The sequence below is a fragment of the Drosophila biarmipes genome, unplaced genomic scaffold, assembly GCF_025231255.1.
Source record: "Drosophila biarmipes strain raj3 unplaced genomic scaffold, RU_DBia_V1.1 ptg000005l, whole genome shotgun sequence".
Classification (NCBI taxonomy): Eukaryota; Metazoa; Arthropoda; class Insecta; order Diptera; family Drosophilidae; genus Drosophila; species Drosophila biarmipes.
Window position 1 is genome coordinate 5,298,180 of NW_026114527.1, and position 10,254 is coordinate 5,308,433.

The 10,254-nt window shown below is 40.1% G+C and overlaps 1 protein-coding gene across 46 annotated transcripts in view; it reads left to right on the plus strand.

Moving 5' to 3' along the window:
* The window catches only part of LOC108035740 (zinc finger protein ubi-d4 B), a 156,202-nt gene that overhangs the window by 55,268 nt on the left and 90,680 nt on the right, over nucleotides 1-10,254 (plus strand). For 30 of the 46 annotated variants that reach the window (XR_007764915.1, XR_007764914.1, XR_007764911.1 and 27 more), the window contains exons 1-3: nucleotides 3,172-9,716; nucleotides 9,772-9,939; nucleotides 9,989-10,254. The exons of 4 other annotated variants lie outside the window; for them this stretch is intronic. The gene's annotated coding sequence lies outside the window, so the exon portion shown is untranslated. 12 more of the 46 variants (XR_007764932.1, XR_007764935.1, XR_007764916.1 and 9 more) reach the window with 11 other exon arrangements.

Here is a 10,254-nt window from a genome sequence, read left to right on the forward strand (position 1 = left end):
GACCGATTTGGCTGAACAAACTGTTCAAGCCTCTTGCGAGGTTATTGAGGTGCACAGAAAGTTGTAGGACGCTTTTTGTTTGTCTATTTCATCTTTTACGGTAGGAATGCCTAAGTCCCTATGGATGTTTTGGTTGCGCTGCATAATGTCTATGTTGCTGATGCTAGCGTTTCCCCATAGCTGAGAGCCATATGTCCAGATGGGCTTGAGTTTGGAGTTGTATTGCAAAGCCTTGTATTCCAGACGCAGGGACGAACGAGCGTTAATAATCCAGTGGAAGATTCTGGCTTTAAGTTTTAGATGTACTTTCTTGCGTTCGATGTGTATTATTTATTGATAGTGGAGGGCATGTTTGCCTGTTGATAGTAAACATTATGTGTTTACTTTTTGTCAATCTTTTGTTCTTTTGCACCTTACTGGGAAGGTTCTGTTGTATAAGTACGACTCAAGTAGCTTGTGAGTGTAATCAGGCATGTATTGATTTTGTGCATGAGGCCATCTAGCCATACTCAATCGAAGGCATACTTCCCGATGCTCAAAGGCTGTGTGTATTACTGATGTTATTCTTTTAAATTGTTCGATTTTTCCATGGTTTTGACGAAAGACCGAGCAAGGATAAATAAAATTGTGTGCTCCTAGATATGGTATTATGCGATTTAAAAACCATTTTCGAACAACAACAACGATAATAAACTAACTGGTCTGAAGAATGACTGAATTTTGTGGTTTTTCCGGGCTTTGGTATCATAATGATAATAGAAATTTTCTATTTTTTCGGATAATAGCCGACGGTCAATGGCAGAGTTTGGAAGATCAATTATCATTTTTATGCTTTTTCGCTCACCGCCAGGGGCCGTTTTCGGTTTCAGTTCCCCAATGACTTTCGCGATCTCCTTTGGCTGAAACAATGGTGGTGGGGAAATAGAAAGTCGATTTATGGTATGACAAATGAACTAGAGGCAGAAAAACGTTTCAAGATGAAAAGCAAACGTTTCGGCTATATCCTCGTCGCTGCGCACCTAGCTGCCATATGAATTTTTTATCGAGTTACTGTTTTGTTTGGAGAGCTCAGATTAGGGTGAGCCCTTCACAGAGAATGATTTGTACTGTTTGACGAAAGTTTTTTAATGTACCGCAGCTGTGCATTTTCTGTTTCTTGTTTGTTTCTTCTTAAGAAGTTGTTTTGATTACGGCGATCTGTTAGTTTTCCATGCACGTCTCAGGCTCCTCTTTTCTAGGACTAGCCGTTCAATTTGTAGATTAGTTTTGATAATTTGTTATTCGGTGTTATGATTGCATTGAATAATTGCCTTCCTTTGAGAGTCACAAGGCGTGATCCCTAGTGCGTGTGATTGGCATTATAGTCCCCCTTAAGCTATAAAGCGATATTTAAGCAAGTTGTAGAAGTCCATGAAATTTCCTTCAGAAATTGTAAAGCGAGGCGGGCACTAGACAGCGGCTATGGTGAGGTTTTCTTTGCTTAACTTCACTTCACCTTTGGTAAAAGTGGTGCTTGATGCGTTTATGATGAGGATAGCGGTTCCACCGTGGGCATAAACATCTGGATGATCTGTGCGGTAGAAAGAGAAGTTGTATTTGTTTATGAGGAGCGTCTCTACCAGTAGCATAATGTAGATATGATCATCATTCAGAAACTGTGTTACTTTTAGGTTGTGCCGTAAAACGCCATTGGGGTTCCACACTATGTTCTGGTTTTGAGCCAGTGTTTGCATGATGGTATTCATGAATGACATGAATTCCATCACACTTTGTTGAATGGTGACCATCATACATTCCAGAGGGCTTTGTGACAATTCTGGGTTCTGCTGAGCATTTCCTAAATAAGACTGGAGTAGCTTTTCGGTCCGTGATCGAAGGGCATCGGCGGAGTAGAAGGCTCTCTGGGTATTTAGTTGACAAAATGAGGATTTAACTTCCGGCGTTGTACGCGGGTATTCTGATGACGTGGTTAACTTGCGGCTAACGCATTTTTTCTTTTTGGGGTCTTCTTTGTTGGCAGGGCAGTTAGCGGAAGTGTGTAGTGGTGTGAAATTATTAGGAAAAGATTCCTGTATTTTTTTTTTAATATAAAATATCGCTAATGGTTCCGCAACCTGGTGGCAACCACACATCCTAGAAAATACTAAACGATAATTTCGTATTTTCTAACACTGCTTGTCAGAGGGCTTGCACCCGCCATTTGCGTTTTTTCGTTCTCTTATTTCTGATCTTTCGGCCGAAGCACACGCGTTTTAAATCAAATCGTATTTTGCAAAGAAGTGCTAAGTCCACGTGTGTATATATATTATTAAGGTTATTAAGCCCGAGGTGGTGCATAGGGCTTAATAACCGCCCAACAAGACAAACCGACTAATAAGTGAAGCACCACAAAGCTAATTTCAAACGCCCAAAGTGGCTGGCGAAATTTAGCTGCCACCGATCGCAACATCCAACTTATAGTTGAAAAACTAATTAGGTGAGCATAGGGAATTTATATCAATAATTGTTTACTAATGGATAAACAAAAGTAGGAGTGCGCAGCGCCACTTGATCAAATCGCCTGGTGCTCGTTTTGGCCCACTCTGGCTGCCAACACGTGGAGCGGGACCACTCGAGCCGAGCCACATACAGTTTACCAGTGCAAATTTAAGTTTCGAGCCAAGCATTCCAACCGTTGTAAGACGTAAGGAAAACTTAAGGTAAATAAAAGTAAACCCAGCCTTGACCAGTTAGTTATTATGTTGGCAGTTCCTAGATTGATACACGTGTTGTTCGCCATATTCTCCTGACCAGTTGCGAGTAACCTAACCCCGGACTGATGGTTAGCCATCGACACGTCCAACACGAGCGTATAGCGGATAAGCAGACACCCTAGACTCTTGTTCTAACTGTTGAATCTGCCGCCTCGCAGCTAAGGATTCACCCCCGATCTCAGCAGCCGATCTGACTGTTGCATTGCTTTTGTAGTTGTTAGAATAGATTTAAATTTTATAGAAATTAAGCTTATTATTCGGGTATAGTATGTATATTTGGCCTTAGATTGACTGTTAACTAATAATATTTTGTAGTTCACTCAGCATACACACATCCTCGTTTACACACACCGTCCACAGGCCTGTCGACTGCACTGGAAACAAATTTAAAGTATTAATGTTGTAAGTACGGCATAGCCGACCGTCTGTTAACATCAATCTGAGCCGAGTAATATAACTATAGAATAACTATAAATTCAAGTTTTGACGCCCGTGCTATTTTTTTGAAGATTACCTTTTTTCTTTTCAAAACTTAATTGTTAACGTAAATTTTTGAATGAAGAACCTAAATGAAGTCAGTTGTACCCATTATATGGTTAATCTGCCATGGGCAAGCTAACGTTAAGCAATTCATAAGCATCTGCCATGGGCAAGCTAACGTTAAGAAAATCATAAGCCGCTGCCACGGGCAACTTATCTTTAATTGCATTTTGGTACGTATTTGAGAATGAAGTATAAAATGAAGTAAATTTGTTTGCGAATTGGGACACCTGAAGTAACTGTGCATCATTAATAAGGGCATTGGCCACAAACGCAAAGCGAGCCTATGCAAGGTTGGGTGGGTTCTGAAGAGGAATTAAATGACATCTGCAATTCCTCACATTTAATGTAAAATTAGATTCTTTGAGCTTTGGTTTAGTTTGTCAATAGTTCCTACTCTGTCTACTATTTAAGTTTATGTGACGGCGCGGTTCTCTAGGTAGCAAAACCCCACTCCCATGTTCCCTGAGCACAGCCGACTGGCAGAGTACGCTGCCAGATAGCCGCACACATGGTCGTGTTCGTTACATATTCTTTGGCGCCCAACGTCGGGGCGATCAGAAATCAGGAAAATACCGTATCTTGAGAATATAATAGAGTTAATTTTTCGTGTCGCTACCCAATGCAATATTCTAAAGAAAAATCCAATTTTTTTTTGTATGGTTTCCTAATTTGAGCCTTAATGTGATAGTTTGGAATTCAGACATCGCGCGTTCTTGCAGGTGCTGAACCTAGATTATGTTATCGCTCAATCCTAATTCCCATATCAACAATAAATGAATTGCTTCGGTATGTGAGATTTGGGGAAAAGCTCGAATTCGCACCAGGCAACATTATTCTTTTAATAATCACATTTGATTCACCTAAGAAAAGTCATTTGAGATTTACTTTGTTGGAAATTTCTAGCAAGTACTCATGATTATATTTTTAGAGATCAAACATTAAGTCTTACTGCTTTGAGATTTGTTTAGCTAAATAGTTTTTGGAAAGACACTCAGCAGTAATGCACTTGCTTTCCTAACATTAAAAGACTTTTGCCCAACAGAAACCCTAATTTTATATTAATATTTATTCGATGCACGGTAACTAAAGGATAGTCTCAATTTTAAATCAGAGTTTTTATATTTACAATATTTGAGAAAATATTTTAATACTACAACATGTCAGTTCAGCCTAATCGAGTCGAGGTTGCAGTCACCGATAGTGGGGATGAACGTTCTCTTTGTATTATTTGCATAGTATCATTATGGTAATAGATACTGAACTTGCAGAAACCCCTTGTAGACATAAATTTCACAGAACATGCGTGGTACTGTGGTTAGGAACTAATGAAACTTGTCCGCTTTGCCGAAGTGCTTGTACCCTGGTACAACTGATAACCTTTCCTGCTGCTCAACCGAATAGGTCTACTAATGATACTAATAGGGAAGTTCGAGGTGCTTCTGCCAATCAAGCTACGGGAGCCGTTAACCGAACACAAGAGCGAATTCCAATCAGAACTTAACGAATCAGAGAGCACAGTCTAGCTTGAGAAGCATTTCCGAAACTCGAGTACAGCAGTTAATCACCGACTCCTTAGAAACCTTTCAAGTTAGCATGGTTGCAGCAGTAGCGGATGAGATCAGTAATACGATGCGAAACCTTCAGTTGACTAATAATTCCCAAAATCCGCGAAATCACATCCTTGTAGAAAATCCTGGAAACTTAAATCGATCCAATGCAAGCAGAGTTGATAGTAATCAAGGCTCTAGTATACGATTGCCTTAAGGTGATCCTGTGACACAAGCCTTATATCGTCCTGACAAAGTTTCAAGCGTTATTTCTAATTGGAACGTGAAATTCACTGGCATGGCAAGTGACATACCTGTTGAAGACTTTATCTATAGGATAAATAGTTTGACTATACAATGTCTAAACGCAAACTCTAATTTGCTATACCAATTTGCCAACGTACTATTTGCCGGACCAGCTTTACAATTTTATTGGCGTTTTCAGAGAACTTCAAGTGAACCGAATTGGTTTCACCTGTGTACAAGTCTCCGTGAACGGTATAGAGAAGCGCACTGACGAAGAGATTAAAGACTCTTTTCGACATAGGAAGCAGAAAAGCGCGGAAAATTTTGACGATTTTCTAGATGCTATCCTAACGATTGCAGATGCTTTGCGTGAGCCTATGTCCGACAGTGAACTAGTTACCAACGTTAAAAAGAACCTTAAACCTGAATTACGACTAGAATTATTACATGTTTTGACCCCAAACATTGCCTCCTTAAGAGCAGAGTGCCACAATCACGAACGATTTCTCATTAGCATGGCAGGTAGGTCGGCAGCCCGTCCTCCTCCAAACCGGCGATTTGTAAATGAGCTAGTGCAGGTTGAAGAGTCTAGGGAAGAAGAGAATTATCAAACTATGAGCGACGTAGAAATAAATGCGATGCGCAATGCTGAGCGTTATAAATGTTGGAATTGTGAGGAAACCGGAAAAAGATATCATGATTGCCTCAAAGCCAGACGCATATTTTGCTATGGGTGTGGTCCTCCTGACACTTATAAGCCTAGTTGCTTGAAATGTAATCCCCCGTCGGAAAACTCGTAAGAGGATGTCCATCAATTCTGACTGGTGGATAACCTATTTCAAAATCAGCATCAATAACAGGTACTAATAATCTTCTAATTTAAGTAACTCTCAACCTGACTCGACAACATCTAACCCAGATTTAGACAAACCCAACTGTATGTTAATTAAAAACACTACAGAGCCGTCATAAACCTTTAAATTTATCCCCTACCATGAAAGAGTACGCAACTATTATCAACGCAGAGCGGAAATATTTACACTACGAATTAATTCTGCCAACAAATCTCGATCAGCTAATCGAATGTGTTCATTTTGGAAACAGCAGCGAAGAATGAAGAAGTATGTCGTATCCTCTATTGTTAGGCAGGACAATGACAACCGTCCTTACATCGCTTTGGAATTATTTAACAAAACCTTGGCCTTGCTTGATAGTTGAGCTAACAAATGCGTAGTAGGTGGTAAATTGGCTAAACTTATTCTTACAGATCATCCAGGGTTAAGGAAGTTAAAATGTTATGTTCGTACAGCCGATGGACAAAATCAAAACGTCACCGCTACCATTGTCGTTCCGATTCACTATAACTCCTTATCTCAGGATGTAGAATTTTTAATAGTACCCAGTATTAAACAAGATATAATCTGCGGAATGGATTTTTGGAAATTATTTGGTCTTCGAATATCCAGTACAACGACTATTTCCGAAATTTCTGACTCCAATGATTTAGGTGACAGAGTCTTGCTTAATGCAACCGATCGAAACCGATTACAAGCTGTTATCGAATTCTTTCCATCGTCTGAAAAAAGTGGTTTAGGAAAAACAACCCTAATTCAACATCATATTGACACCGGTGCAGCAAAAGCAATTAAGCAAAGATATTACAACTTATCTTTATCCAAAGAGCTTCAGTTATGCCAAGAAGTAGACCGCATGATTAGTCTGGGAGTACTAGAAGAAGCGCCCGCGTCCACTTCTCCGGCAGTCTTGGTCGTAAAATCAGGCAAAGTGAGAATTTGCTTAGATTCCAGGAAGCTTAATTCTGTTACAGTAAAGGATGCTTATCCTACTCCTCTTATTGAAGGTCTACTAAGTCGCTTACCTTCAGTACACTGCATATCGAAAATTGATTTAAAAGATGTGTTTTGGCAGATATGTCTAGACGAAGAATCGAAACCAAAAACCGCAATAACCATACCCAACCGTCCTTTATATCAATTTACACGAATGCCTTTCGGACTTATGGATAAAGTAATACCTTATAGAATGAAATCACACGTGATGGTATATTTAGATGACCTATTAGTCATGTCTTCAAGTTTCGAAGAGCATTTTTCTCATCTGGCCGAAGTCGCTACGCAACTTCGAAAGGCAGGTCTTACTATTAATATCGCCAAAAGTCAGTTTTGCTTAAAGAAAATCGACTATTTAGGTTACATTGTTGGAGAGGGAACTTTGCAAGTGAATCCCAATAAAATAGACGCCGTGTCCAACTTTCCTGTTCCAAAAACCAAACGTCAACTTAAGAGATTTCTCGGGATGACCGGTTGGTATCAACGGTTTATTAACCAATATTCGGAACAAACCTTCCACCTAACCGATTTGTTGCGAGGAAATGAATTTCACTGGAATGATAACGCCCAAGTTGCTTTTGAACAATTGAAAAAGGCTCTGACCACTGCTCCATTAATAGTACATCCCAATTACGAAAAACCGTTTATAGTGCAGTGTGATGCCTCGATCAATGGTGTTGGTGCGCTTCTAGCTCAATGTGATGAAAACGGAATAGAACGCCCTATTGCATATATGTCTAAGAAGCTTAATAGATCTCAAAGGAATTACTCTACGACGGAACTTGAATGCTTAGCAGTAGTTCTAGCTATTAAAAGATTTCGAATGTATATTGAAGGTCATGAATTTACTATTGTGACTGATCATGCAAGTCTCCGATGGCTCATGACGCAGCAAGACCTTCAAGGAAGATTTGCTCGGTGGGCACTCAAACTTCAAGGATTTAATTTTAGCATAGAACATCGTCGAGGTAGTGAAAATGTAGTAGCCGATGCCATTTCAAGATCTTTTGAATCAGATGAAGGCCTTGCCACTATTGATATCGATGTTCTCCCAGAAATTGATTTGGAATCCGAATTCTTTCAATCATCCAGCTATTCGCAACTTAAAGAAAAGTTAACGCAGTCTCAACTACCGGATTTTCAAGTAATAGATGGTTTTCTTTATCACAGGGTTGGTTTCTCTTACAGTTCCTCCGACCATCCGAAAGACTCCTGGAAGCTTGTGGTTCCGGTCGAGCTTAGAGAAGGTGTAATCAAGGCAGCTCACGATCAGCCGTCTTCTTCTCATTGCGGTGTAGCCAAATGTTTGGCAAATATTCGAAGAAAGTTTAACTGGCCGCGTATGGTTGTAGACGTTCGCAATTACATCAAAAACTGTGAGATTTGTAGGACATCAAAATACCCCATGCAGAAACTTAAACCACCCATAGGATAACAAATTGTTAACGAACGAGTATTTCAAAGGGACTTTATTGGTCCCTTCCCAAGGACGAAAAGATGTAATATAGGAATCTTTATAGTACTCGATCATCTATCGAAATTCACGTTTCTTAAACCGGTAAAGAAGTTTACAAGTCAAGTCGTCGTGTCATACCTGAAAGAGGAAATTTTTTATTGTTACGAAACGCCTGAGGTTATAGTAAGCGATAATGGTTCGCAATTCAAAAGTCAGGAATTTTCTTCTTTTCTTTCTAAGCATTGCATTACCCACACTTGCACCGCAGCCTATTCGCCGCAGTCCAATGCCGCAGAAAGAGTTAATAGGTCTTTTAATGCTGCATTGAGAGCCTATACCCGATCCGATCAGAGAGAATGGGATAGATATCTTAGTAGTATAACCTGTTCTCTGCGTCGACATATGCACCAGTCAATAGCTGAATCTCCATTCTTTGTTGTTTTCGGGCAGCATATGATTTGTCACGGAAAAGATTATAAATTACTCAAAAATCTAAATTTGCTTAATGAAAGTTCCTTACGACTAAACCGACAAGACCAATTCTCTACGTTACGATTTGACCTCCAAAAGCAATTAGACAAAGCTTATAAAAAGAATGAGCAATCCTATAACCTCCGATCTAGGCCTCGATCTTTTCAGGTAGGAGACGAGGTAATTAAACGAAACTTCGCCCTTAGCAATGCCGCCGCCCACTTCAATGCTAAGCTTGCACCGGTAGGAATAAAGGTCCGTGTCAAGCAAAGACTGGGAAACTCTCTCTATTTACTTAGGGATTTAAACGGAAAGGAATTAGGAACATATCATGCAAAGGATATTTGGTAACAGTAGACACCCTTTTTCAGGTTTTATCTCTGTCGTGAAGACTAAAGATTAATCCTGTGCTGTAGGGGTGTGAAATTATTAGGAAAAGATTCCTGTATTTTTTTTTTAATATAAAATATCGCTAATGGTTCCGCAACCTGGTGGCAACCACACATCCTAGAAAATACTAAACGATAATTTCGTATTTTCTAACACTGCTTGTCAGAGGGCTTGCACCCGCCATTTGCGTTTTTTCGTTCTCTTATTTCTGATCTTTCGGCCGAAGCACACGCGTTTTAAATCAAATCGTATTTTGCAAAGAAGTGCTAAGTCCACGTGTGTATATATATTATTAAGGTTATTAAGCCCGAGGTGGTGCATAGGGCTTAATAACCGCCCAACAAGACAAACCGACTAATAAGTGAAGCACCACAAAGCTAATTTCAAACGCCCAAAGTGGCTGGCGAAATTTAGCTGCCACCGATCGCAACATCCAACTTATAGTTGAAAAACTAATTAGGTGAGCATAGGGAATTTATATCAATAATTGTTTACTAATGGATAAACAAAAGTAGGAGTGCGCAGCGCCACTTGATCAAATCGCCTGGTGCTCGTTTTGGCCCACTCTGGCTGCCAACACGTGGAGCGGGACCACTCGAGCCGAGCCACATACAGTTTACCAGTGCAAATTTAAGTTTCGAGCCAAGCATTCCAACCGTTGTAAGACGTAAGGAAAACTTAAGGTAAATAAAAGTAAACCCAGCCTTGACCAGTTAGTTATTATGTTGGCAGTTCCTAGATTGATACACGTGTTGTTCGCCATATTCTCCTGACCAGTTGCGAGTAACCTAACCCCGGACTGATGGTTAGCCATCGACACGTCCAACACGAGCGTATAGCGGATAAGCAGACACCCTAGACTCTTGTTCTAACTGTTGAATCTGCCGCCTCGCAGCTAAGGATTCACTCCCGATCTCAGCAGCCGATCTGACTGTTGCATTGCTTTTGTAGTTGTTAGAATAAATTTAAATTTTATAGAAATTAAGCTTATTATACGG